Source organism: Dendrobates tinctorius, unplaced genomic scaffold (assembly GCF_039654945.1).
Source record: "Dendrobates tinctorius isolate UK_male_01 unplaced genomic scaffold, ASM3965494v1 ptg000107l, whole genome shotgun sequence".
NCBI classification, from domain to species: Eukaryota; Metazoa; Chordata; class Amphibia; order Anura; family Dendrobatidae; genus Dendrobates; species Dendrobates tinctorius.
Window position 1 is genome coordinate 17791582 of NW_027361775.1, and position 26943 is coordinate 17818524.

The 26943-nt window shown below is 45.4% G+C and overlaps 1 protein-coding gene across 4 annotated transcripts in view; it reads right to left on the reverse strand.

The window, feature by feature from the left end:
- Positions 1 to 26943, reverse strand: part of LOC141100612 (uncharacterized) — a 389264-nt gene that overhangs the window by 212791 nt on the left and 149530 nt on the right. Inside the window, exon 3 of one of the 4 annotated variants that reach the window (XR_012234723.1) lies at positions 1074 to 1417. The exons of the other annotated variants lie outside the window; for them this stretch is intronic. The gene's annotated coding sequence lies outside the window, so the exon portion shown is untranslated. Of the gene's footprint in view, positions 1 to 1073; positions 1418 to 26943 lie in introns of those variants that run through there. 4 annotated transcript variants of the gene reach the window in all.

Below are 26943 nucleotides of genomic sequence, written 5' to 3' on the forward strand. Positions count from 1 at the left end.
TGGGGGCAGCGCTGGGCCCTGCTTCATATGTTGCAGCTTGTTCAGTCCCCTGTTATGTTAGTATCTTTTTGCTTGCTGCCAGTTTATACCAGAGTGCTGATCTAGCGGGGGTGAGATCGTGTGATCTCAGGTTTTTTTGTACATCAGAAGTGTTGGACTTTTTCAGGGTTTTGTGCGTGATTGCAGACAGTATCTTTTTCTGTCCTGTCCTGTCTAGACAGCTTGGGCCCCAACATTTGCTCAGTCTGTTCTCTGCCTGTGTATGTCTCATCTTGTCTCACCGGCAATATATGTTTGGGGGGTGTTTATTCCTTTGGGGATCTGCTCCGGGGCAGTTTAGATTTCATCTTTGTCTTTAGGCTTAGTTAGTCCTCCGGCTGTGACGAAGCGTCTAGGGCATCATAGGAACGCTCCATGGCTACTGCTAGTTGTGCAGATAGGATCAGGGGTCTGCAATCCACTTAGTTACCAACCTCTCTGGTCTTCTGGTGGCTTAGCCTGTTCCTGCCATCCTCCTCGATGACCCAGTCATAACAGGAGACACAAGCGCAATATATGGTCTTATCCCACAAATAAAGTAAGTGGCTTGACAAAAAAACTGCTGACCTGGTAGTAGGTACTCAAAGCATGTAAAGATAAGGGCTGCTGCAGATCCACAAGTATATTTTTTTTTAAGTTTGGTTATATAAAAATATTTCTGAGAGGAATATTAACAATCATTCCTTTGTCCTAAAGAAAACATCCTCTGACATGATTTTCTATCCTCAGTTGCTAATAATGCTGCTGAAGGAGTGATTTTTTTTTTTTTAAAACTAGGGTATGTGACATACTAGCACTGGTCGCTGTACAATCTGACTCTGTGCGGAAGTTTTTAACAGCCATGTGGTATTTGGAGAAGCGCTATGTGCTCCTCCTGTGGTACGATCCTGAAGGTGTATGCAATATTACAGGTGTGGAGCACATTGTCCACGTATTCCTTTGCAGAGTTCTATAGTCACCTTTATAAAAGACTAAGTACAGTATACATCATTAGTGCATAGTGTGATAGACAATCAAGTGGGGCTGCCAGGAAGGAAATAGAAAATGTCTTAATACTTTATTTTGTGGACTGTCAATATCTATATACTTTTAGAAGGATGCCGTAAGCTGATAAAAAATGTTAGTATACTTAAAAATAGAGAGGTGATGATTCACCAAGCATCTAAGTGCTATGGGTCCTTTAACGCCTGGATCGTCTTCTAGGTATTCATTTTCTTTTGTTTCTCTGTTCTTTTTCGCCTTTGTTTTATTTTTCTAAGGAAAGTGACCTAATAAAAGTAACTAATTGCATCCACACAGCTAAAGCTGCTGCCTCCGCACTCCTTTCGTTCATTCCACTGCCTCAGACAGCTGTATCTGGCAGAAAGTTACACTTTTACTGAAATGAAGACAAAAAAAATACATGTGAAAATTGTATTATTTCAAGTTTTTTTTAGTATATCCTCTAGTTTTATTTTACTTAATAAAATATAATTGAACATGGCAGTGTTATCTCTTTTGGTTTAACTGAATAATGAATAATTTCAGCCTTTAACACACTATTGTTATAACTATAATCCTGACAGCAGAACAGGCATGTCGGTCTTGAAATCAATATTTTGCTGCCTTTTGGCCATTTTGACTTTATTTTATTATTCTATGAATCTGGAACAATTTTACACTCAGAAGCTAATGGGAAATGTCATAACTCATGTTTTATTGCTGATCATACATCATTCTGCCATATACAAAAATCAGTTTGTGCTATTTTTATGTTGCTACAATAAAAAATATTTTGTAAGAAATGTCATTAATAGTAAGACATATGTATTATATCTCCAACTATACACAACCAAAGGAGGCAGTATTTCAACTGACACCAACAGAAGAGAACCAAAAATAATGTCAAAAATATATTTATTTAGATATTAAAAAAAATCCATAAAAATGTTACTTTCAATCAATGCAAACAACATACCCCAAGGGGACAGCTTTTACTGGCTCAAAAAAACCCCATATTAACAATAAGGGTTATGCCCATATCACAGTGGAAAATATATATTGAAAAAGTCTTGAAATTAAGCCCAATGGCATAATTTATACATAAATACAAATTATCATAAGTACATCCTATGTTATATAAATACAGGGAAAATATATATACCATGTAAGAGTGACACCAAGGAATTCTGTTATATTATGCCAAATAGCATTTCTCTTTGATTACCATAAGTGTCCACCAAAATCTCTGGTTATATTATCCCTTATAGTACTTGCTGCCCACACCATGAAAAATAGGCAAACCGCATAAATTTCAAGTTCCCAAAAGGGTGTACTTACAATAAAGTGAAGAGAGGTGTTTACAGCCCGTGATGCCGTCACCGCGCACCAATGCGCGTTTCGCCCGCTTGCTTCTTACTTAAAGAAGCATCAACAGACAGAGGTGGACCCTGATGTACAAGTTAGTGGACCATCAAGTACACCACAGAAGGGACAATGTGTTTATGTGACGGAGAGCCAGGGTGCGACAGAGCAGCCATTGTTAGCAACGACTACCCCGCCCCCCGACCTCAGTTTCACATGGCGTAGTTCGGCAGGATCAGGAAAACTTGCAATGTTAAAATGCTTTTAATGTGACAAGGAAACATGCCCTAAATGTGATAGATGCCCTGAATGTGACAAAGATAGCGGAAAATGGCACGGAGATCGAGGACAACATCAACCCCACCCCTCGTGGGCATCCTGACCTGGAAATGGTGCGAAATTCCATCTGGCAGAGAGTGGACAGGTTCTGAGATGCATCCTCCGGTGATTGGTGTCCTCCCATGGTGGGAGTGTGGAAGAAAAGGAAACCTCACCCCTTGCAGCAGATTCCCAAAGAAAGGGTGGAGTCCGATGCTGAACAGGTGGAACAGCCCGAAGCAGCTCCACCCTGGAATGGAAGGGGCCCAGAAGAAAACCCTACGTGCAGCTGCGTGGCTCCATTGCAAGATACGGCAACGGCAGCGATTTCACACTCCTGTACCTGATGCTGTGGCGGCATTGGCCACAGTGAATGGACGTGGCGACAGACGGAGAAGACCCAACCCGGGAGGCTGTGGGGAGTTGCCAATGAGTATTGGCTCACAGAGTTCCCCGTACATGTGGAGGAGCGGTGCGGCCGGCTGCCAGAGCTGGAGCGTCGTCGTGAGCTGGAGGAGGCCAGTGAACCGGATGCATTGAAGGGTCATACTCTGGGCAAAGGAGGAAGGGGGAAGAACTATGGACTGTGTCTACTAGGACTGCAGTGAGTCCTAGTGAGAACTGTGTACGGTTAAAGATAAGTTTTATGAAAAAAAAAATGGACTTTGGTAGAGCAAAGAGACTCTTATTTAGACTTGTTTAAAGCTTTTTTTTTAAATGGACTCTTAAGTAGAGCCAAAGGACTTTCTCCGGATGTAAAAAGTTTTATAGAAGATAAATGTGTGTTTTAATATTATTGTATACCCAAAGGTCTTTGAACTGTGAATCGTTTGCATACCTGCATGGAGTATTCCACTGTTAAATTAAAAGTTGTATTCTGCCAGCTCTGTATGGTTGGGGATGACCATGTTTTAAGGAGGGAAGTGTGTAAGGGGGTATGGAGGCTAGTTTATGCCCTGTTAACCTCGCACATGTCCTTATGTCTCTGTACCATTGATATCCCTCAAATGTATGCATTGTACTGTGTACTCTCATTACATGGTACTTAAAGGAAAGAAGCCCCAGCAGACTGAGGTGGACCCTGATGTACAAGTAGACCATCAAGTACACCACAGAAAGGACAATGTGTATATCTGACAGAGAGCCAGGGCGTGACAGAGCAGCCACAGTTAGCCACGACTACCCCCCTGGCCTCTGTTTCAGAAGCAATCAGACGCTGTGGTCTTCTGGCTCCACACTGTTGTGGTAACCCCGTGACACTAAGTTGTTGGGTCAGAACCAGGATAGCAGCAAAGGTACAAAGTCAGCAGACAAAGAATGGTCAGTAAACAGGCCTCAGTCATAATTCAGCAGATAAAACAGGATAGTGTTGATGAGGCAACAGGAATTCAACAAACACCCCAAGAGTAGACAGCACAAAACAGAGCCTGAGAAGAAGTTTAACCCCTTCATGACCTTAGACGTATACCATACTGGTTGGGAAGGACTTTCCAACCTCGGACGTATGGAAATGTCCTGGCGATTGTGTGCTTACGTTGCCGGGTGTTCAGCAGATCTGACAGCTGACACCCGACTCCCACTGTCATAATCGATCGAAGCATTTAGAAACAGAGAAATATTTAGAAACAGATGTGTGTGTGTATATATATATATATATATATATACACATACATACACACACACACATATACACATACATACACACACACATTCATAAAACACACACAAAATAATAGTGGACGTAGAGCAGCACGAAAGACAAAATAAGAAAATATGAAGAGTCCGGGTGCAGAAAACGCTCCCGAAGGCAAATGCCAAACCTTGAATGTAGTCAATCAAAACATTAGGAACAGCACACCGTTTGTAGAAAAAAGAGCTAATTTATTAAGCCCACAGTGGCGACTTTTCGATACTAACAGCACGGACCTTTCTCAAGCATTGAATAAGTGCAAGTACAGAGTTTTTAAAGGGTGTACATAATTACAATAATTAAGGTAAATATGAAAAAAGAGCATGATTACTCATTCCAAGAAAACATACAAACAGTGCAAAGTTCACATGAGCAAGTATTAAATACATAAAGTGCAGTGCATAAAGTGCAAACATAGAATTCCTAGTAATACATTATTTCAATTGACAATAAGTGCATATTATAAAAAAATCAATAGAATCGACTCCATGGCTTACTCCATTATATGTATACAAACAAACGCGCCAGCCGGTGTCTCATGAAGTGTACTGCACAAGACAGGAACTATAGTCAAAGAACAGATGGTCAGAAAAGTTTGCGCTTGCGCAAAGTGAACAATAGAAGATCCATCGCCATCTTGATTATTGGCAAAGGAATAGAAACAATTGCGCATGGCATAAAGCATCTTAAGTATCTCTGAATAAAAATTTGCAACTGGAATATTTCATTCATTGCATAGTGGAATGTGTTCAGAACAATAAAACATATTTATCAATGTAAATAAAAATGAATATCCCATGGAGGTCTGGATTTGGAATGATACTCAAAATCAAAGTGGAAAATCAAATTATAGGCTGATCCGAATTCAGTGGCAATGCCTCATGACAAGGAAAAGATGCTCAGCATTGTGTGTGGCCTCCATGTGCCTGTATGACCTCCCTACTGTACAACGCCCGGGTAAGCTCCTGATGAGGTGGCGGAGGGTCTCCTGAGGGATCTCGTCCCAGACCTGGACTAAAGCATCCGCCAACTCCTGGACAGTCTGTGGTGCAATGTGACGTTGGTGGATGGAGCAAGACATGATGTCCCAGATGTGCTCAATCGGATTCAGGTCTGGGGAACGGCCGGGCCAGTCCATAGCTTCAATGCCTTCATCTTGCAGGAACTGCTGACATAGTCCAGCCACATGAGGTCTGGCATTGTCCTGCATTAGGAGGAACCCAGGGCCAACGGCATCAGCATATGGTGTCACAAAGGGTCTGAGGATCTCATATCGGTACCTAATGGCAGTCAGGCTACCTCTGGCGAGCACATGGAGGGCTGTGAGGCCCTCCAAAGAAATGCCAGAAATGCTGAAGGATATTGCAGGAAGCAGATCACTCTCCAAGGCCTCTCCAGACTCTGTCACACGTGCTCAGTGTGAACCTGCTTTCATCTATGAAGAGCACAGGGCGCCAGTGGCGAATTTGACAATCCTGGTGTTCTGTGACAAATGCCAAGCGTCCTGCATGGTGTTGGGCTGTGATTACAACCCCCATCTGTGGACGTCGGGCCCTCAGACCATCCTCATGGAGTCGGTTTCTAACCGTTTGTGCAGACACATGCACATTTGTGGCCTGCTGGAGGTCATTTTGCAGGGCTCTGGCAGTGCTCCTCCTGTTCCTCCTTGCACAAAGGAGGAGGTAGCAGTCCTGCTGCTGGGTTGTTGCCCTCCTATGGCCCCCTCCACGTCTCCTGGTGTACTGACCTGTCTCCTGGTAGCGCCGCCAGCCTCTGGACAATACGCTGACAGACACAGCAAACTTTCTTGCCACAGCTCACATTGATGTGCCATCCTGGATGAGCTTCACTACCTGAGCCACTTGCGTGGGTTGTAGAGTCCGTCTCATGCTACCACAAGTGTGAAAGCACAACCAACATTCAACATTGACCAAAACATCAGCCAGAAAGCACTGGTACTGAGATGTGGTCTGTGGTCCCCACTTGCAGAACCACTCCTTTATTGAGGGTGTCTTGATAATTGCCAATAATTTCCATCTGTTGTCTATTCCATTTGTACAACAGCATGTGAAATTGATTGTAAATCAGTGTTGCTTCCTAAGTGGACAGTTTGATTTCACAGAAGTTTGATTTACTTGGAGTTATATTCTGTTGTTTAAGTGTTCCCATTATTTTTTTGAGCATTGTGTGTATATATATATATATATATATATATATATATATATATATATACACACATATATATACACACATATATATACATATATATATACACACACACACAGCTCTGGCAAAAATTAAGAGACCACTTCCAAATGTTCAGTTTGTCTGATTTTTCTCTTTATAGGTATACTTTTGAGTAAAATGTTCTTTTAGTCTACAAACTTCTGACGAGATGCCTCCAAATTTCCAAGCAAAAAATATTGTTTTCTGAAAAGGTGAAAAGGTAAAAATTAAAAAAAAAAAACAAAAAAAACCCCAGTGCTTTCAGACCTCAAATAATGCAAAGAAAACAAGTTCATAATCATTTAAAAGCAACAATACTAATGTATGAACAGTTCTGAAATCAATAACCATGGAATAACCATGATTTTTTATCACAGCTTTCATGCGTCTTGGCATGCTTGCCGCCTGTTTTTCCACACAGCTTCTGCCTCCAAAATTTAAGCAGCTCTTTTTTGTATGTTGGCTTTTGACTATCCATCATCCTCTTGATTACATTCCAGAGGTTTACAATGGGGTTCAGGTCTAGAGAATGGGCTGGCCATGACAGGGTTTTGATGTAGTGGTCTCTTAATTTTTGCCAGACGCAAAGACGCTCCAGATTATAAGACGCACCCCTAATTTTGAGGAGAAAAATAAGAAAACAATATTTTTTAAAAAAATGGTGGTGCTTCTTATAATCCATGCGTCTTATTGCTTACCGGGGGTGGTGGCTGCGGGAAAGCGGGGTCCCAGGGTCACTGCTGGAGGAGGCAGGAGTGGGGCGATTCCGCAGCAGGGATGAGGGGGGCTCCAATGTGCGGCGCGCTGCTATGGTGTCTTGTACTGCTGCTGGGGTCTTCTGCTGTTACGTGGGTCTTGTGCCGCTGCGTGTCTGGCGCTGCGGGTGTCTCTGATGTACGGCGGTTGCTGGCCGGTGCCCAGCGGTGCTGCGTGGGTGTCTGGCGCATGCCCGGGGCTCTGCCGACATTTTGCGACAGGCCAGAGCCCCGGCACTTCCACTGTTCCCTGTGTGGTGGACTGGACTCCGGGAACATGGCCGCCGCCAGGCGCCTGATTCTTTCTGATTCTTAAAAAGACAGTGTGAGCATTCCTAAAGTGTCCCCAGCCAATTGCTAAAAGACTTGCTACTTGAGGTACCTCCACTAATATGAAAGTGCCTGAGCAACATTCTCTATCAGTCTGTGTGGAACTACTGAGTTGCCAGGTAATTTCCTGGTTTTGCCACCCTGGGGGCTGTATACCCAGGCCTGTACCGGTATTTGACCTTTCCTATTACCGCCACTCTGGAGGGCTCAGTACTCAGGTCTGAATCCTGAACCTGTGTCTGTCCTTGTCTTAATTAGGACCTATCCCTGAACCTGTTTGTATCCAATCTAGATCTTTCCCCATCATGCTGTGTCTGTCCCTGTTCCTACTTCTTAAAACAGCAGTGTCAGAACCTATTTCTATCTCTAAAGATCTGCATCGTTACTTATCTAAAAAATCTACAGAATCTGAACCAGCTCATATCTCTATTCTGTTGTCTCTGTACAATGTACTGTATGCAATATTTGTGAACACCTGCTAATTGGTTGTAAGTACCCTGTGTGAATCAGGTCCTGTATGTCCTTGTTGTACATGTCCTTGTATTGGTTTAGTGTGAACTCTGTCCTGTGTACTTGTCCTTGTAATTGTCCTATGCTTGACCACATCTGCGGATCTGCAGTTGTTCCGCACCTGCGGCTCCTTGTCTGTTCAGTCTGAACTGGGTCCTATCTGTTCCCGTATTCAAATCGTATTTGCCTGTGTTTCGGTCCTTCATGAAACTATTCCCGTCTCTCCAGTCGGAACTTGGTCCTACCCGTCGCTTTATTGAATTCGTACCTGCCTGTGTTTTGGTATTTCCTGAAACTGTTCCTGTCCAGTCAGAACTGGCACCCACCTGTCTGGATCAGCCGTACAAGCCTGCCTGTCAGAATATCAGCTTTGCCCCCCTGCCTGCCAGAGTATCAGCTGAGCCAAACAGTATATCTACAATACTTGCCTGCACCTGTCATTAATGTCCTGTTCCTTTGTGGCTCAGCAGCTACTGCCAGATGCCGGTCTGGAGTTGGTTCCTGGCAGCTCCTGCAGCACAAGCCTGCTGTCACCACTAGAGGCTCCAGTGAACACAAAAGGTAGCTGCTTAGTCACACCCCTCCGGGATAAGTCTGGTTTGTGGCACAATCCTCATTTGCGCCAACCAGTCTGGGCACAAGCTTTACAATACCCTATGGGTGAGCAATATAATACAGATACCTCCAGTCAGACAGCCGCGGATCCCACACTCCGTTCACTAGTGGGTCGCCCTCCCAGGGCTGTGGGGTACTCGGTACCGGGCTGGTGTCAGCAGGAGGTGTCACAGCAGCGGTGACCCGGTCCGTGGCCCTGGGCGCCCAATGTAAAAAGGGGAGATTGAATGGTGGAATGTAGTTAATGGAATAGTTCGTGATGCCACCTGTGGTGTTCGGCAAGTGAGATGTTGAGCCGACGCTGCATGCAGATCTTCTGGGGCTGGTGGTGTGTTGCAGCCAAGATGGTGAAGATCCCCACAGGTGGAGCTGTAGCCCCAGGGCAGTGTAGATGTCGGGGTAGAGAAGAGGCGCAGGCGGTGTAGGAGCTGGTACCCAGATGTAGCAGTGCTGGGTGCGTTGGCGCAAGAATGAATGGAGGACACCAGGGCTTGTAGTTCCAAAGCTTTACTCACAGTCTGTAGTACACACAGGTGCCTGACTCCGTGCTGTGTCCTCTGGGTCAGGGACTCAATCAACCTCCAGGCCAGATGGAATGCTCCCTTCCAACACTCCGCCAACATGTGCCTTTCTGAACGTCTCCTCTTATAGCACCTTTAAGTGTGAAGTACTCCTAGTACTGAGTTACACTGGAGTGCATCCTGACAGATGTTCCCAAGAACTCTACTTGCATGGCAGAAAGCTGTAGCCTGCTTCGGGGACTCCTTACTCCTGAGTCCCGGCTCACTATCAATGTTGCTGTTGTGCCCCCACCTCTTAGATGGGAGTAGTGCATTTACAGCCCACTACTCCACCGGTGTCTGCTGTAGAACCATTAGTGTCCATACAACCTCGGGGACCAGGCCCCGGCCTTGCGCTTAGAACTTCTAGGCAGGGTTCTTCCTCTAACCCACCTCTGTTCCCTTTTACTCCTACGTTCCGTACTAGTCTTTCCTTCTTATGGAAGATCAGGTTTCGGTTCAATGTCTTTCTCATTCTTTCCTTTCCCGTGCCAGCAGACCCAGGTCACTGAGATCTGCTGCAGCACCTCCTTCCTCCATCCCTCTTCCAGGGATCTTCTTTCCTCACTCCTCTCTGAGTGACTCTCCCTGACTGACTGACCTCGAACGCTCTCCAAATCTAAACCTTCCCACTCTTATGTATTCTAACTCCACCCGCCGCCCAGCACGTTTCGTGTTCCAAGCAGGGAGCCACCAAAGGTGCTCTGCTACACTCCAAGCAGGGAGCCGCAATGTGGCTTTGCTGAACTACTCTGTTGTGTGGGATGCAGGTGTTGGAGCGTGGTCAGGAGCCTCCAACTTACCTGGATGGTGGGGTACCACACCTCAGGAGGAGGTGCAGTACCTCTGTGGCGACCGAGCCCCAGGGGCGCCACACTAGCATCGGCTGATGGGACTACTGCTACTGCCGCTAATAACAGCAAGTGCAGCGGCAGCTGATGGGAGTATTCATGAGCCAGCACCTGTGCTCTAAATAAATGTGAAATAAAAAAAGCGAGGGTTCCCCTATATTATTGATAACCAGTCAGGAGGCAAAACTGACAGCTGTGGGGTGCAAACCGCAGCTGATAGCAAGGCTGGTTGTCAATAATAGAGAGGTCTCCACACTGTTTTTTAAAATTACTTAAATATTTTTAAAAAAATGGTGTTCGGTGACCCCTCTATTCTTGATAACCAACCTTGCTAACGCTGACAGCTGAGGGTTGCAGCCCCAGCTTTCAGTTTTACCTGTCTGGTTATCAAAAATACATGGGAAACCACACTTTTTTTTTTTAATTATTTATTTACAGCGATGATGCTAGCTGATGAATACTCCCATCAACCACGACCTGCTCTCGTGTTTGTGGAGTCCTCAACGTCTTGTAGAATGAAACAAGTATCAGACATTCATGCCCACTCTTCAGTTGTTATGTGTGGAGGCTGATGGGTGTGTTTGAGCTGGTACTCAACCACTGGCCCCTTCTGCTCACAAAGCCTTGCCAGAACGTGCAATGTGGAGTTTCAGCACGTGGTGATGTTGCATACAAGTTGGTGAGCTGGCACTTGCATGAGCTGCTGAAGCACTGCCAGAGCGGCAGCTGTTGCCAACTTACGGAAATGGGTGCTGACACGGCGTACCTTGACCAGAAGCTCTGGAAAATATGGGTAGGTTTTCAGAAACCCGCTGAATTACCAAGTTGAGCATATGTGACAAGCATGTTACGTGTGTGAGCTTATCAAGCTTTACAGCCACCAGGTTACTCCCATTATCACACATGACCATGCCTGGTTGGAGGTTTAGAGCCAAAAACAGATCTGTCTGGTCTATTATTTCTTTAAGTAACCTAGCTGCAGTATGTGGTTTGTCTCCTAGACAAATTAGCTTCAGCAGAGCTTGCTGTTGCTTTGCTGAGGCAGTGCTGCAAAGCTTCCAGCCGATGTGGACAACGTGCTCTGAGATACCACATCAGAGATGGAGGATGAGGAGTAGGATAGGGTGCAGGAACTGCTGTAGGATGTGGACGAAACCCTGATAGAAGTAGGGTCAGCAATCCTTAGCATCAGCAGCACATGTGCCGTGACTGAGTGTGACTCGCCCCTAGCCTCCACAATGCTCACCAAGTGTGCCGTCAGAAAAATGTAGTGTCCCTGGCCACAAGCACTTGTCCATGTGAATTGTTAAGGGGACAATGCCAGTGTGTTGGCAAGTGCATGGGTGATGTTCCTAGACACAAGTTGGTCCAATGCAGGGACGGAACTCCGGGAGAAAAAGTGGAGGGTGGGGACCGACTACAGAGGGACTGCTGCCGCTATCAGTCAGCAAAAATCTTCAGTATCTGCCAGCATAAATGGCAAAATTTCCACCGCAACAGCCTGGAAGTGTGCATGTTTAGCATTTGGGCCTGTGAGTGGGTGGCTTGAAAAACTCTCTTTTTCATCCTAAGGCCTGGAATAGGGACAGCTGAACGCTGTGCTGGAACAAGGATTGCGAAGTATCTGATGATGGCAAGTCAGAATGTTCAAAGATAGGTGCAAGGCCAGAGGCATCTGTGTCAATGTTTAGTATGGGGTTTAGGAAGCATCTAGCACAGCGGCAGTGGTGTGGCCCTTTGGCACCAATCATGGACCCGGGCATTCGGCCCACCAAGTCAGGTGTTTAGATGACATCTGTCTGATCATGCTTGTGGGGGTTAGGTTCTTCGTGGTCAGGCCCCTGTTGATCTTGGTATGGCACAGCTTGCAGATGGCCATTTTGTTTGTCTAAGAACTCTCTTTAAAAAAGTCGCAGACTGGGGAACACTTAGCTCTCTGACAGAGAAATTCAGCAGTGTCGGTGATCTGTGGAACAGTTGTCCAACGTTTCCCTCTGGTCACCCCACTGCATCTTCATGTCTGTTTCTCTGCTGGCGATCTTTAATCCTCAGCGTTGCTGGCCTTGCTCTGCAGGTCAGCTTTCCTCGGTTGGGTTTGTGACTTGGTCATTCACTACCTCGTCTTCCACGCCCGCACCCTGGTTCTTCAGATTTCGTGACTTAACAACAAGACTTAGCAGTAACTGTTTCTCATCATCATCTACCTTCTTATCTCAAATTTGCCGTTTCCCACCGTCATGTTCTTGTGGCTGCTCTAAGTTTTGTGCATTACTAAACAGCATGTTCTCCTGTCCCTCTTGGAGCGTGCAGGTTGAGAGGCCTCAATCAAGAAATGTGGTAAAGCGCTTGGAGTGTCCTAGTGTGAGATCATTAGTCTCCTGGGACTCAACGCGGTGGGAGGAATGAGGATCAAGTGATCCAGACTGATGGCTGGTGAGTCTGGACTGTTTGTAAAACTGTGTGGTGCTGCCAAGCCTGCTGGAAAAGTTATCTGCTATCTAACCAACCACCTGTTCGTAGCGCTCTGGCATCAGAAGTGGTGTACCGTGCCTCCCTGCAAAGTGGGATAGGAACTTTTGTGTCGTGGATGAGTGTGCTTCTTGTGCTCCAGCAACAGGCATAGTCGCACCTGCCCCACGTCCTCAGCTTCTGCGTGTACTATCATCCAAGAGGCAAATAGCAATCCATTCCTATCGAGTCTTACCGTGTGGCTAAGCAGTACTGTACAGCCACATATGGGGCATTTCCATGCTCAGCAGAAATTGTGTAACAAATACTGATGCCATTTTTACCCATTTCCCAGTGTGAAAATATAAACTCTGGGGCTAAAACACATTTTTGTGGTAAAAAATGGAATTACAGTGGGTACAGAAAGTATGCAGATCCCTTTAAATTTTTCACTGTTTCATTGCAGCCTAATGGTAAATTCAAAAAAGTTATTTTTTTTCCTCATTAATGTACACTCAGCACCCCATCTTGACTGGAAAAAAAACAGAAATGTAGACATTTTTTGCAAATTATTGAGTAAAAGCACCCTTTTGAGCTAGTACAGCCATTAGTCTTCTTGGGAATGATGCTACAAGTTTTTCACACCTGGATTTGGGGATCCTCTGCCATTCTTCCTTGCAGATCCTCTCCAGTGCCGTCAGGTTGGATGGTGAACGTTGGTTGACAGCCATTTTCAGGTCTCTGCAGAGATGCTCAGTTGGGTTTAGGTCAGGGCTCTGGCTGGGCCAGTCAAGAATGGTCACAGAGTTGCTCTGAACCCACTCCTTTGTTATTTTAGCTATGTGCTTAGGGTCATTGTCTTGTTGGAAGGTGAACCTTCGGCCAAGTCTGAGGTCCAGAGCACTCTGGAAGAGGTTTTCATCCAGGATCTCTCTGTACTTTGCCGCTTTCATGTTTCCTTCAATTGCAACCAGTTGACCTGTCCCAGCAGATGAAAGACAACCCCATAAGATGATGCTGCCACCACCATGATTCACTGTTGGGATTGTACTGAGCAGGTGATGAGCAGTGCCTGGTTTTCTCCACAAATACCGCTTAGAATTATAACCAAAAAGTTCTATCTTCAGACCAGAGAATCTTATTTCTCATAGTCTGGGAATCGTTCAAGTGTTTTTTAGCAAACTCTATGCAGGCTTTCATAAGTCTTGCGCCGAGGAGAGGCTTTCGTCGGGCCATTCTGCCATAAAGGCCCGACTAGTGGAGGGCTGCAGGGATGGGAGAACGTTACACAAAGTCAACTATCTCCCTCCTGCATCTTTGGAGCTCAGCCATAGTCATCATAGGGGTTCTTCTTCACCTCTCTCACCAAGGGTCCTCTCCACGATTGCTCAGTTTGGCTGGATGGCCATTTCTAGGAAGACTTCTGGTGTTCCTAAACTTCTTCCATTTTAGGTTTATGGAGGCCACTGTGCTCTTAGGAACCTTGAGTACTGCAGAAATACTCTTGTAACCTTGGCCAGATCTGTGCCTTGCCACAATTCTGTCTGAGGACCTTGGCCAGTTCCTTTGACCTCATGATTCTCATTTGGTCGGATATGCACTGTGAGCTGTGTCTTATATAGACAGGTGTGTGCCTTTACAAATCAAGTCCTATCAGTTTATTTAAACACAGCTGGACTCCAATGAAGGAGTAGAACCATCTCAAGGCAATAGAATGTGACTTAAATATGAGTGTGAGCAAAGGGTCTGAATACTTATGACCATGTGATATTTCAGTTTTTCTTTTTTAACTTGCAAACATTTCTACATTTCTGCTTTTTTTCCAGCCAAGATGGGGTGCAGAGTGTACGTTAATGAGAAAAACTTTTTTGAATTTACCAAATGGCTGCAATGAAACAGAGTGAAAAATGTAAAGGGGTCTGAATACTTTACATACCCACTGTATGTTTTCTTCACTGCCCAATGGTATAAAATTCTGTGACACACCTGTGTGTCAATATGATCATTGCACCCCAAGATGAATTCATTGAGAAGTGTAGTCTGTAAAATGAAGTAAATTATGGGGGGGTTCTGCTGTTCTGGCACTTCAGGGGCTGTCACAATGGGTCATGGCACCTACAAACCATAACAGTAACATCTCCACTAAATTATGGCATTCTATCCCTTCTGAGTTTTGCACTGTCCCTCAAAAGTAGTTCCCGATTAGATGTAGAAAATTGGCATAATAGATGTAGGGTGTTGGCATACACTCAGGAGAAATTGCACAAAAAATTGAGGTCCATTTTTTCCTATTAACCCTTATGTGAAAATGAAGAAAAAAATTTGCTTCTGTGAAGCACTGGGGGTTCAAAGAACTCACCACACATCTAGATAAATGTTATGAGGGTCTAGTTTCCAAAATGGTGTCACTTGTGGGGGGTTTCCACTATTTAGGCACATCAGAGGCTTGCCGTGCACCCAAACAGTGGTTTTCCTCCTTATAAGCAGTATTGGCGTACTCAGGAGAAATTCCTCAACAAATTTTGGGGGCCATTTCTCCTGTTGTTCTTGAGAAAATAAAAAATTTGGGACAAAGCTAAAATTCTAGACATGAGGGAAATGTTAATTATTTTGTGTAACAATGCTTTGTTTTTAGAGCATAAGAATTAAAAGTTTGAAAACTGCAACATTTTTGCCAAATTTTCTTTTTTTCACAGGACATATCGAACAAAATTTACCACTGTCATGAAGTTCAATATGTCACAAATAAATCTCCGAATCGGTGGGATCCGTTGAAGCGTCCCAGAGTTATTACCACAAAGTGACACTGGTCAAAATTGTAAAATTTGTTTTGGTCATTAAGGTCAAAATTTGCACAGTCAGTAAGGGGTTAAACACCATTGCAGTAGACAAACCTTCTCTCTACAATGTGTTTCTATTGCCCTTCTAAGTGTTATTTTCCCATGGCACTGCTTACATTAACAAAGTAATGCCCACCACTACTATCACCATGTGCCTAGTTCAATACAACCAGGACCGGACTGGCCATCTGGCAATTCTGGCAAATGGCAGAAGGGCTTGTCTGGTCATGGGACACCTTGTCTGCCTCTTTGCTAACAGAATCGGTGTTCTCAAGACACCAATACTGTTAACAGTTGTGACAAAGCACAAAGTCGCTGACTCCGTCACTTACCCCAGCAGGCCACAGGTATCATTAGAAATATTGGACTTATAGTAAATCTTGCTTTTCTCCATCCAGGGCAATATTAGTAATATCTCAAATCTGGTGCGTGGGGACAGTGATAGCATGGGCCTGTGTGATTTCAAATGCCAGGGCTGAATTTCAGTCCCAGTCCGTACCTGAATACAACACCCAATAAACACACCCATTGTGTGATGCTATTCATATTGTCTCGATACCAACTCCAAGTCCCAGAGGGTACACCTTAAAACACTGTGTGCACAACTGGTGGTGCCGAGGTAGGTTCCCAAACCATATATAGTATAATGAAAACCTGGCATTCAACTTAAATGTTTAAATGGAACAGTTTATTTGTAGTACCAAACAAAACGTTTCGGTCAGTGCAGACCTTCATCAGTTACGTGCTCAAAGATTGTCTGTAATTAGATTGGAGGGCGTCCAGGAGGACACAGCGTCCAGGAGGACCAGGCTTGCGCTTTCCCTGCCAGACAGATAAGACTTAACTGCACACCAGCAGCACACTGACATTTGGCTTTACAGGGACATACAAAAAGCGCCCTCCAATCTAAGTACAGACAATTTTTGAGCACGTAACTGATGAAGGTCCGCACTGACCGAAACGTTTTGTTTGGTACTACAAATAAACTGTTCCATTTAAGCATTTAAGTTGAGTGCCAGGTTTTCATTATATTAGACACACAGTCTGAGCCGACATGACCAGGACTCCGACCTCTAACTCTGGAAACACTTGCTAGACACATGGTATAAATCGTTCACCTCCAAGCTCTACACACACTGCAATGGCGTGAGATACGCCAGCATTACCAGGATAATCAGATGAACAGATAATCTAAGGTATTGTCAGATTACACTTTCTACAGATTGGGATTGCATACTTTTCATTAACTGGGATTTTCCCTCCAATATATACGAGTTACAATATATCTCTACTTTATTCCTTCCAGCAATCCATAAATAAAATATGCCTATGTTTTCACACCCTAGTGATTCCGTTATAATTTTCTCTCTAGAATTTGCTGTATATGTTTCCAGGCTTTTGCTATTTTCTCTACTCCAGTTATCTTTTGGCAGCCTTATCTACACTTAAATCCATTAGTAGCGCACTAAAGTGTAGATATCTCCCAATATCATTACTACCTTTATATATATAAATATTCACATATGAGCTACATGTTGATGTAATTTCCTCTTGCCATCTATGGGATCTATGCATTAAATTATTCTATCATATATTTTTCATTGCATTATCTGGAATATTCCTATGACCATGGCTATTTAATATTATAGCACCATTTATTCCATGGCGCTTTACATGTGAGGAGGGGTATACATATTACATACAAGTACATATGTACTGTAAGGATTCTACTCACTTAGGTGCGACGGGAGACAGTCAGGAGGCAGGTTCCCTTAAAGTTCATGCGGTTTATTACGTCATAAACCAAACAGCACGTCACCAAAATAAACAGCCTTCAGTTCAGGAGACAAAGTAACATCACATGTCCTTTCCTTCAGGCTCAGTCCGCAAGCCTCAGCGCACACAGGAGGTGTATACCCCTCACATACAGCTGCCTGGTTCAAGAGCAGGCCACATAAGGGTGTAGCCACACCCACGAACCCAGCAGCTGACTGGTCACATAACTGACCTCACCACAGGTCCTTCAAAACAATACAGCAATATTTTTTATGCCTTACATTATGGAGACAAGCCATTTATGAGACACATATCTCCCAGCGATTACACGACCCTTAGCCCTGCCACATACCTCCCCCCTCTGCCTAAAGCCGTGGAGCTTGGCACTTTCACCTACCAGGCAAGGGATTCTGGAGAGGGCATCGGCATTCTCATGTAGCTTCCTGGCCTTATGCTCTACATGGAAGCTGAAGTCTTGTAGGGCTAAGAACCAGCAGGTGACCCTAGCATTCTTACCCTTTGTTTCCCTCATCCACCTGAGTGGGGCATGGTCGGATATTAATCTGAACCCAATCATAAATGGCCTGTACCTTGGTCGAGTCCATTTCAATAGTTGACGGAGACAAAATAAATCCCAAAAATGAAATCCTCTGTACACCAAAAAGGCATTTCGACCCCTTAACATGCAGGGAATTCTCCCTCAAAATCCAGAACACAGTCCGAACATGTTCCACATGAGAGTCCCAATCCCTGGAAAAGATCAAAATATCATCCAGATAGATGATCAAAAATTTATCCACAAAGTCCCAGAAAATATCATTCATGAAGCACTGGAAGACAGAGGGGGCATTAGTGAGCCCAAAAGGCATCACCAGGTACTCAAAATGTCCCTCCGGAGTATTAAACGCCATCTTCCATTCATCCCCATGCTTAATGCGAATAAGAATATACGCCCACCTGAGGTCAAGCTTAGTAAACCAGCAAGCACCTTTAACTCTGGAGATCAGAAATCAGGGGTAACGGATACTGATATTTAACAGTAATTTTGTTGAGGGAACGATAGTCAATACAAGGCCTTAATGAACCATCTTTCTTAGCCACGAAAAAAAAAAACCAGCACCCAAGGGTGAAGAGGATGGTCTAATATGACCCTTCTCCAACGACTCCTTAATATAAGATCGCATAGCCTCGTGCTTGGGTACAGATAAATTGAAAAGTCGACCCTTGGGAAATTTACACCCAGGGCTCAGCTCAATTGCACAGTCATAACTCCTATGAGGAGGCAAAGATGCAGACATTCTCACTAAATACATAATAAAAATCAGCCAAATAGTCAGGAACATCATGCGACTGGGGAGAGGTGGAGAAAACAGGAGCGTCACTAAGAGCACACCGACAACCCTAACTCACCACAGACACAGATTTCCAATCCAAAGCTGGATTATGGATTTGCAACCAGGGAAACCCCAGAACAATGGTATCATGCAAATTATGCAACACCAAAAATCCGCAATTTTCTTGATGGTCTGGGGCGACCCGCATTACCACCTGGGTCCAAAACTGAGGTTTATTCTTCGCCAAAGGAGTAGCATCAATACCCCTCAAAGGGATAGGCGTCCGCAGAGGTGTCATAGGAAACCCACAACGTTTAGCAAAATCCAAGTCCATCAGGTTCAGAGCCGCTCCTGAATCCACAAAAGCCTTAGCAGAAAATGTGGACAGGGAGCAGATCAGAGTAATTGCCAGAAGAAACTTAGGTTGTATACCACCCACAGCAAATGTGTGTACAAAACGTTTCTCTCATTTAGGGCAGACAGAAATAATATGAGAGGCATCTCCACAGAAAAAACACAGCTTATTATGCCTTCTGAACTCCTGACGTTGCACCCTAGAAAAAAACTATCACATTGCATAGGTTCAGACATTTGTTCAACAGGTGGCAACAATTCTCGTGTAATTTTACGTTCACGTAAACGCCGATCAACCTGAATGGCTAATGACATAGAATCGTCAAGACCAGAGGGAACAGGAAATCCCACCATAGTATCTTTCACGGTTTCTGACAAACCCTTCCGAAAGAGAGCTTCCAAGGCACCATCAATCCAGGTAGTAAGGACCGCCCACTTTCGGAATTTTTGACAGTACAGCCCTGCAGAATCCTGACCCTGGCTCAATGCCAACAGAGCTTTTTCAGCTTGATCAATAGCATTAGGTACATCATACAACAACCCCAAGACTTGAAAAAATGCATCCACATTAGTTAGAATAGGATCATTAGGTGTCAAAGAAAACGCCCAATCCTGGGGATCGCCATGCAGCAAAGAGATGACAATTTTAACCTGCTGCGCAGAGCTCCCCGATGAGCTAGGCTTCAAGGCAAGAAATAATTTACAATTATTCTTAAAATTCAAAAATTTAGACCGATCCCCAAAAAACACATCAGGAGTAGGGATCTTTGGTTCAGCAGCATGTGAATGAGCAAGATAGGCGGAAATTCCCCGCACTTCAGCAGCGAGCTGCTCCACACGATCAGCTAATTGCTTAATCTCCATTAAGAAAAAATTCCTCCTACGGCCCCAGAGAAAAAGAGGAAAAAATATAAATTAAAAAAAAAAAAATTCTGACACTTTTTTTTTTTTTTTTTTTTTACTACACAATTCTTTCCTGCTATTGAGTACCCTAGAATCTGCGGTATGGCTGGTGATTCTGTTATGAATGAGTCACCGGAGGAGGAAAAAACAAAAATGCAAGCTAAGTCCAGAAAACCAGAAAGGTTGGTAGCTAACAGATTGCAGACCCCTGATCCTATTCACACAACCGTGGCGTGTTCCTACAGTGATCCTAGACACCTCGTATCAGCCGGAGAGCTAAATAAGCCTAAAGAAAGGGGAAATCTAAACTGCCCCAGAGCAGACCCCAAAGCAATAGACAGCCCCCAACATGTATTGTCTGTGAAAACAGATGAAAACACAAACACAGACAGAAAGACAGGCAGAGCAAACGATGGGGCCCAACTAACTATATAGGAAAGGACAGAAAAGATGCTAGCTGCAATCCGCAAAAACCCTACCAAAAATGTCCCAACACGTCTGATAAGAAGAACGGCCCTGAAGTCACTAGACTTCAAAATCCCTATATCAGCACTCCGATATATTCTGAAGACAGAGCAAAAGAGATTTAACCGATCAGGGACAAAATGGAAATTCAGCAAAGCCCCAGCCGGGGCTGGCTGAAAACAAAACTAAGCAAATCAGACAAAATCTCATGGAACAATAACAGAGCAAAACTTAGCTTTCAGAAGACAGGAACTGAACTGGAGGCCAGAGCTCAGAGCAGAGAAATCACCAGCAACCTTACAGGGCGTCGGCAGCCTTATATCCACTCAGAGATTCCGGCTGTCCAATCGCAATCCACCCGTTCAGATGACAGGTTTGACTGCCACCGTTCAGATGACTCCCATCCAAATCAGTTTCACCACCTCCTTTCACCAGCAGAGGGAGTTCATCGGACATCAAAGGTGAACGAGAAAATGAGCTCAACAGTATCCACTGCCCATTTTATAGCCAAACACTCCTTCTCTACAACTGAGTAATTTCTCTCACAAGAAGTCAACTTCCTACTCAAGTAGAGAACAGGATGCTTCTCCCCACGTATCTCTTGGGAAAGGACTGCTCCTACCCCGACATCTGAGGAATCTGTCTGGAGGACAAATTCACGTTTAAAGTCTGGGGCCACCAAAACGGGTTGCTTACAAAGAGCTCCCTTCATTTCTTGGAAGGCTGACTCTGCTTCTTCGGACCAGCTGACCATCACTGACTTTGTCCCCTTAAGCAGATCAGTTAGAGGTGCAGCCATTGTGGCAAAGTTTGGGATGAACCTCCTGTACTATCCCACAATCCCCAGGAAGGCTTTAACTTGCATCTTTGACATAGGTCTCGGCCATGTTTAAATTGCCTCCACTTTATTGATTTGGGGTTTGATCTCGCCACGCCCCACTACATATCCGAGGTACTTTGCTTCCTCCTTACCCAAGGCACACTTTTTTGGGTTTATTGTAAACCCCGCCTCCCTTAGAGCGTCAAACACTGCTTGGACCTTTTCCAGGTGAGACTCCCCGTCCGGGGTAAAGAGGATGATATCCAGGTACGCGGCAGCGTATAGCTTATGAGGTGCAAGGATTCTATCCATAGCCCTCTGGAAGATTGCCGGAGCTCCCTGCAGGCCAAACGGCATCCGGACATACTGGAAGCAGCCGTCTGGTGTGGAGAATGCAGTCTTCTCCTTGGCTTCCTGTGCCATGGGGATCTGCCAGTATCACTTGGTCAGATCCAAAGTGGTTATGTACCTGACAGGTCCAAGTCCCTCGAGCTCATCAACGCGTGGCATGGGATAAGCGTCGTACTTGGAGACCTCATTCAGCTTCCGGTGATCGTTGCAGAACCTCCATTCACCATCAGGTTTTGGGACCAGGACAATCGGGCTCAACCAGCCGCTTTTGGATTCCTCAATGACCCCGAGTTTCAACATACGCTGCACCTCCTTGGAGATTAACTCTCGCCGGGCCTCAAGAATACGATACGGTTTCACATTCACTCGCACATGTGGCTCGGTCACAATTTCATGCTCCACCACCTTCGTGCACCCCGGCAACTTCGAGATCAGGTCCCTGTTTTTCTGGAGTAACTCCCGGCACTGCTTTTTCTGGGTCTCCGCTATAGTAACCGCTCCAACCACCCCTTCTAGGTTGCCCAGCAAGCACGGAGTTACCGCTGGCTCTCTATCTTGCCATGGCTTGATGAGGTTGACATGGTAAACCTGGTATGGCTTCCGTCTTCCGGGTTGGTGGATCTTGTAGTTTACGTCTCCCAGCTTCTCCACCACCACATATGGCCCTTGCCACTTGGCCAAGAACTAACTCTCCACCGGCGGGATTAGCACAAGAACTCGGTCTCCCGGATTGAACTGCCTCACTCTGGCTGACCGGTTGTAGACCCTGGCCAGAGCCTCTTGTGCCTGGCGGAGATGTTCTTTAACAATGGGCATCACCTTCGCAACCCTCTGCTGCATCAGTGCCACATGCTCAATGACGCTTCTGTGGGGCGTGACTTTGGCTTCCCAGGTTTCCTTGGCTATATCTAGGAGACCTCACGGATGCCAGCCGTACAGAAGCTCGAAGGGCGAGAACCCCGTGGAGGCCTGGGGAACTTCACGGATAGAAAACGGTAAGAGACAAATCCCGCTCTACCATCTTTCTCTATGACTTTTCTCAGCATGCTCTTCAGTGTCTTGTTAAACCTCTCAACAAGGCCATCTGACTGCGGATGGTACATTGAAGTCCTAAACTGGGAGATTTGCAAGACTCTGCACAATTCCCTCCTCACCTTGCTCATAAAAGGTGTCCCCTGGTCGGTCAGGATCTCCTTCGGCAAACCCGTCTGGGAAAACACATGGACCAGCTTGCGGGCTATACTCTTCGCGGAGGAGTTTCTCAGGGGAATGGCCTCAGGATAGCGTGTGGCATAGTCCAGGATGACCAATATATACTGATGGCCTCGAGCTGATTTAACTAAGGGACTGACCAACCAAGTCCATGGCAATTCTCTCAAATGGCACCTCAATAATGGGCAGTGGCACAAGAGGGTTCCGAAAATGAGATGTGGGGGCAGTTAACCGACATGTCGGGCAGGACCTGCAATAGTTTGCCATTTCCCGGTGACACCCAGGCCAATAGAACCTCTGTACTATCCGTTCCTGCGTTTTTTTCCACGCCCAGGTGTCCCCCCAAGATGTGTGAATTGGCCATGTCCAACACTTTCCGTCTATAGGGGCCTGGTACTATTAACTGCTCTACCACCTCCTCCCTTATTTTTGTGACCCAGTACAACAATTCCCCACTCAAAATAAAATGGGGAAACCTTGTGTCTGCTCCCGGCTCTTGTGCAACCCCATTAATGACGGTGACATTGTTAAAGGCTTCCCTCAGCGTGGGGTCCCTATGTTGGGCAGTCCCAAAATTCTCCCCGGCCACCCCCAACTCCGGGATGTCAGGTACAGGGGACCCTTCCTCTTCATCCCCAACAAGGACACAAAGGAAACCCGTCTGCCTCTGGTGGTGGCAATACCTCATTGGGGTGGATTGATTCCCTGCTCTTGCTAGCACACTCAGAATCCTTCCCCCACAGATCCCAAAACAGATCGAAATCCCAGCCAATAATTATAGGATGCAACAAATCTCGAACAACGCCAACTTCATGCGACTCTGTGCCATGCGCCGTTTCAATGTTCACCCTGGCCAGAGGGTAGTCCTTTGCATCGTCATGTATGCACCGAACGCCAATCTTTTTACCGGAGAGTATGTTGAGAGGAAAACTGGCCCTCACAAGGGTCACCAAGCTCCCGGAGTGTAGAAGCGCCATTACTGCTCGACCATTCACCTTCACGGGACACGTTTGTGGCCCCTCGTTAGGTGGCGAATTCACACTGCAAGCTGGATATGTGTAGTATGAACTACGGCGTCCGATGCTGCAGTCCGTCTGCTCGGTGGTCTGGGAACAACGGGCAGCTATATGTCCAGGCCCGTGGCACTTCCAGAAAATAATATCACCCGTGGGGACCTTGGGCACCGCCTCCCCTGCCCCTTTTGACCTTGGACGACCCACCCCTTTTTGGGACTCTGCCCCTTGTTGGGACCCCCAATACGGAATGGGCTGCTTCCCCAAGGAGCCTTCAATCCCCTGGTATCTCTCGACCAGTCCTACCAGTTCATCGGCATTCTGGGGATCACCCTGGGCAACCCAAGTCTGTAGAGGTCTCAGCAGAGAATGCACAAACCGATCCATCACGACTTTCTCTACCATCTGTGCAGGGGAAGCTAACTCTGGCTGCAGCCATTTCTGGACCAGGTGCAACAGGTCGAACATTTGGGAGCAAGGAGGTTTGTCCCGGTGATAGGCCCAGCGATGAACTTGCTGTGCCCTGGTAGTCATTGTTACCCCCAAGCGTGCGAGAATTTCCGCTTTTAATTTGGGATACTCTCTGGCGTCTTGTACAGTCAGGTCAAAGTACGCCTTCTGGGGCTCCCCCGTTAGGTATGGGGCCAGTACCTCTGCCCACCGCTCCGGCTGAAGTTTTTCCCTCTCAGCCACCCTCTCAAACACCGTCAGAAAGGCCTCCAAGTCATCCTCAGGGGTAATTTTTTGCAATGCGCGTCTTACCGCCTTCGTGACGTGGGTGGCATCAGCCGGACCTGGGGCTGGGGCGCTCGTCCTGCCCTCCTGGATGGTGGTTGCCAGAAACTGCATCAGCTGCCGTTGCTCCTGCTGGCTCTGCTGCTGTGTCTGGGCCTGGACCAGGTGTTTCAGCAGGTCCTCCATTATTCCAGGTAGATTGCTGCCTCGCTGAAAACTTTACCCAGGACATGCAGCAACGGTCACAAGTCTCTGCTGGGAACTCTGCCCACACGTCTAGCACCAATCGTAGGGATTCTACTCGCTTAGGTGCGACGGGAGACAGTCAGGAGGCAGGTTCCCTTAAATTCATGTGGTTTATTACGTCATAAACCAAACAGCACATCAAAATAAACAGCCTTAAGTTCAGGAGACAAAGTAACATCACATATCCTTTCCTTCAGGCTCAGTCCGCGAGCCTCAGCGCACACAGGAGGTGTATACCCCTCACATACAGCTGCCTGGTTCAAGAGCAGGCCACATTATAAGGGTGTAGCCACACCCACAAACCCATCAGCTGACTGGTCACATGACTGTGACCTCACCACAGGTCCTTCAAAACAATAATACAGCAATATTTGTTATGCCTTACATTATGGAGACAAGCCATTTATAAGACACATATCTCCCATCGATTACATGACCCTTAGCCCTGCCACAGTACATATGTACATACTGTATATACTAAGTATATTTGTCTGATTTTTCTCTTTATAGGTATATATTTGAGTAAAATGTAAATTGCTCTTTTATTCTATATACTTCTGACAACATGTCACTGAATCTCAAAGCACTAAATATAGTATTTATTTTCAGAAAATGAGAAATGGTCAAAATAACAAAAAAATGCAGTACTTGCTGACCTCAAAAAAATGCTAAAAAAAAAAGTTCATAATCATTTAGAAACAACAAAACTAATGTTTTAACTCAGGAATAGTTCAGATATCAATATTTTGTGGAATACCCATGATTTTTAAATCACAGCCTTCATGCATCTTGGCATGCTTTCAACCAGTCTTTCAGTCTGCTTTTGGGTGACCTTATGCCACTCCGGGTACAAAAATTTAAGCAGTTCTTTGTTTGATGGCTTGTGACTATCCATCTTCCTCTTGATTACATGCCAGAGGTATTCAATGGGGTTCAGGTCTGGAGATTGGGTTGGCCATGACAAGGATTTGATGTGGTGGTCCTTCAGCCACACATTGAATGACCTAGCTGTGTGGCATGGTGCATTGTCCTGCTGGAAAAAACAGTCCTCGGAGTTGGGGAACATTGCCTGAGCAGAAGGAATCAACTGTTTTCCAGGATAACCTTGTATGCGGCTTGATTCATACGTCCTTCGCAAAGATTAACCTGCCCAAATCCAGACTTGCTGAAGCATCCTCAGATCATCACCCATCCTTCACCAAATTTCACAGTGGGTGCAAGACACTGTACCTTTTACGCCTCTCCAGGTCTCTGTCTGACCATTAGACCAGGTGTTGGGGAAAGCTAAAAATTAGACTCATCAGAGAAGATAACCTTACTCCAGTCCTCTATGGACCAATCCTTATGGTCTTTGGCAAACTTCAGCCTGGCTCTCCTTTGCTTCTCATTGATCAAAGGCGTTTTTCTAGCTTTATATTACTTGAGCCCTGTCTCTACAATCCTGTTACCAATTGTTCTTGCCGTGCACTTCACCCCAGCAGCCATTTGCCATTCCTTTTGTAGGTCACTTGATGTCATCCTGCGGTTGCTGAGTTACATTCGAATAAGATGATGGTCATCCTGGTCAGTGGAGAGTCGTTTTCACCCTCCGTCGGTCTGTATCTTTGTTGTCCCCAATGTCTGCTGCTTGACCTTGTTGTAATGGACTGCTGTCTTAGAAATTTTAAGGATGGCGGCAACATGACGCTCACTGTATCCCTCTTCTAGTAAAGCCAGAATTGAATTGCCCTTAAATCACAGATACGGCACACAAAAAACTTAATAAATAACATTTCCCATATGTTTACTTTACATCAGCACAATTTTGGAACCAAAATTTTTTTTGTTAGGAAGTTATAAAGGGTTAAAAGTTGACCAGCTATTTCTCATTTTTGCAACACAATTTTATTTTTACGGACCACATCACATTTGAAGTCAATTTGAGGAGTCTATATGATAGAAAATACCCAAAAGTGACACCATTCTAAAAACTGCACCCCTCAAGGTGCTCAAAACCACATTCAAGAAGTTTATTAACCCTTCAGGTGCTTCACAGGAATTTTTTGAATGTTAAAAAAAAAATTGGACCTGAAGTAATTTTTTTCTGAAAAAAGTTAAATGTTCATTTTTTTCAATTTTACCAAGGGTAACAGGTGAAATTGGACGGCAAAAGTTATTGTGTAATTTGTCCTGAGTACGCCGATACCTGAAATGTGGGGGGGGGGGGGGG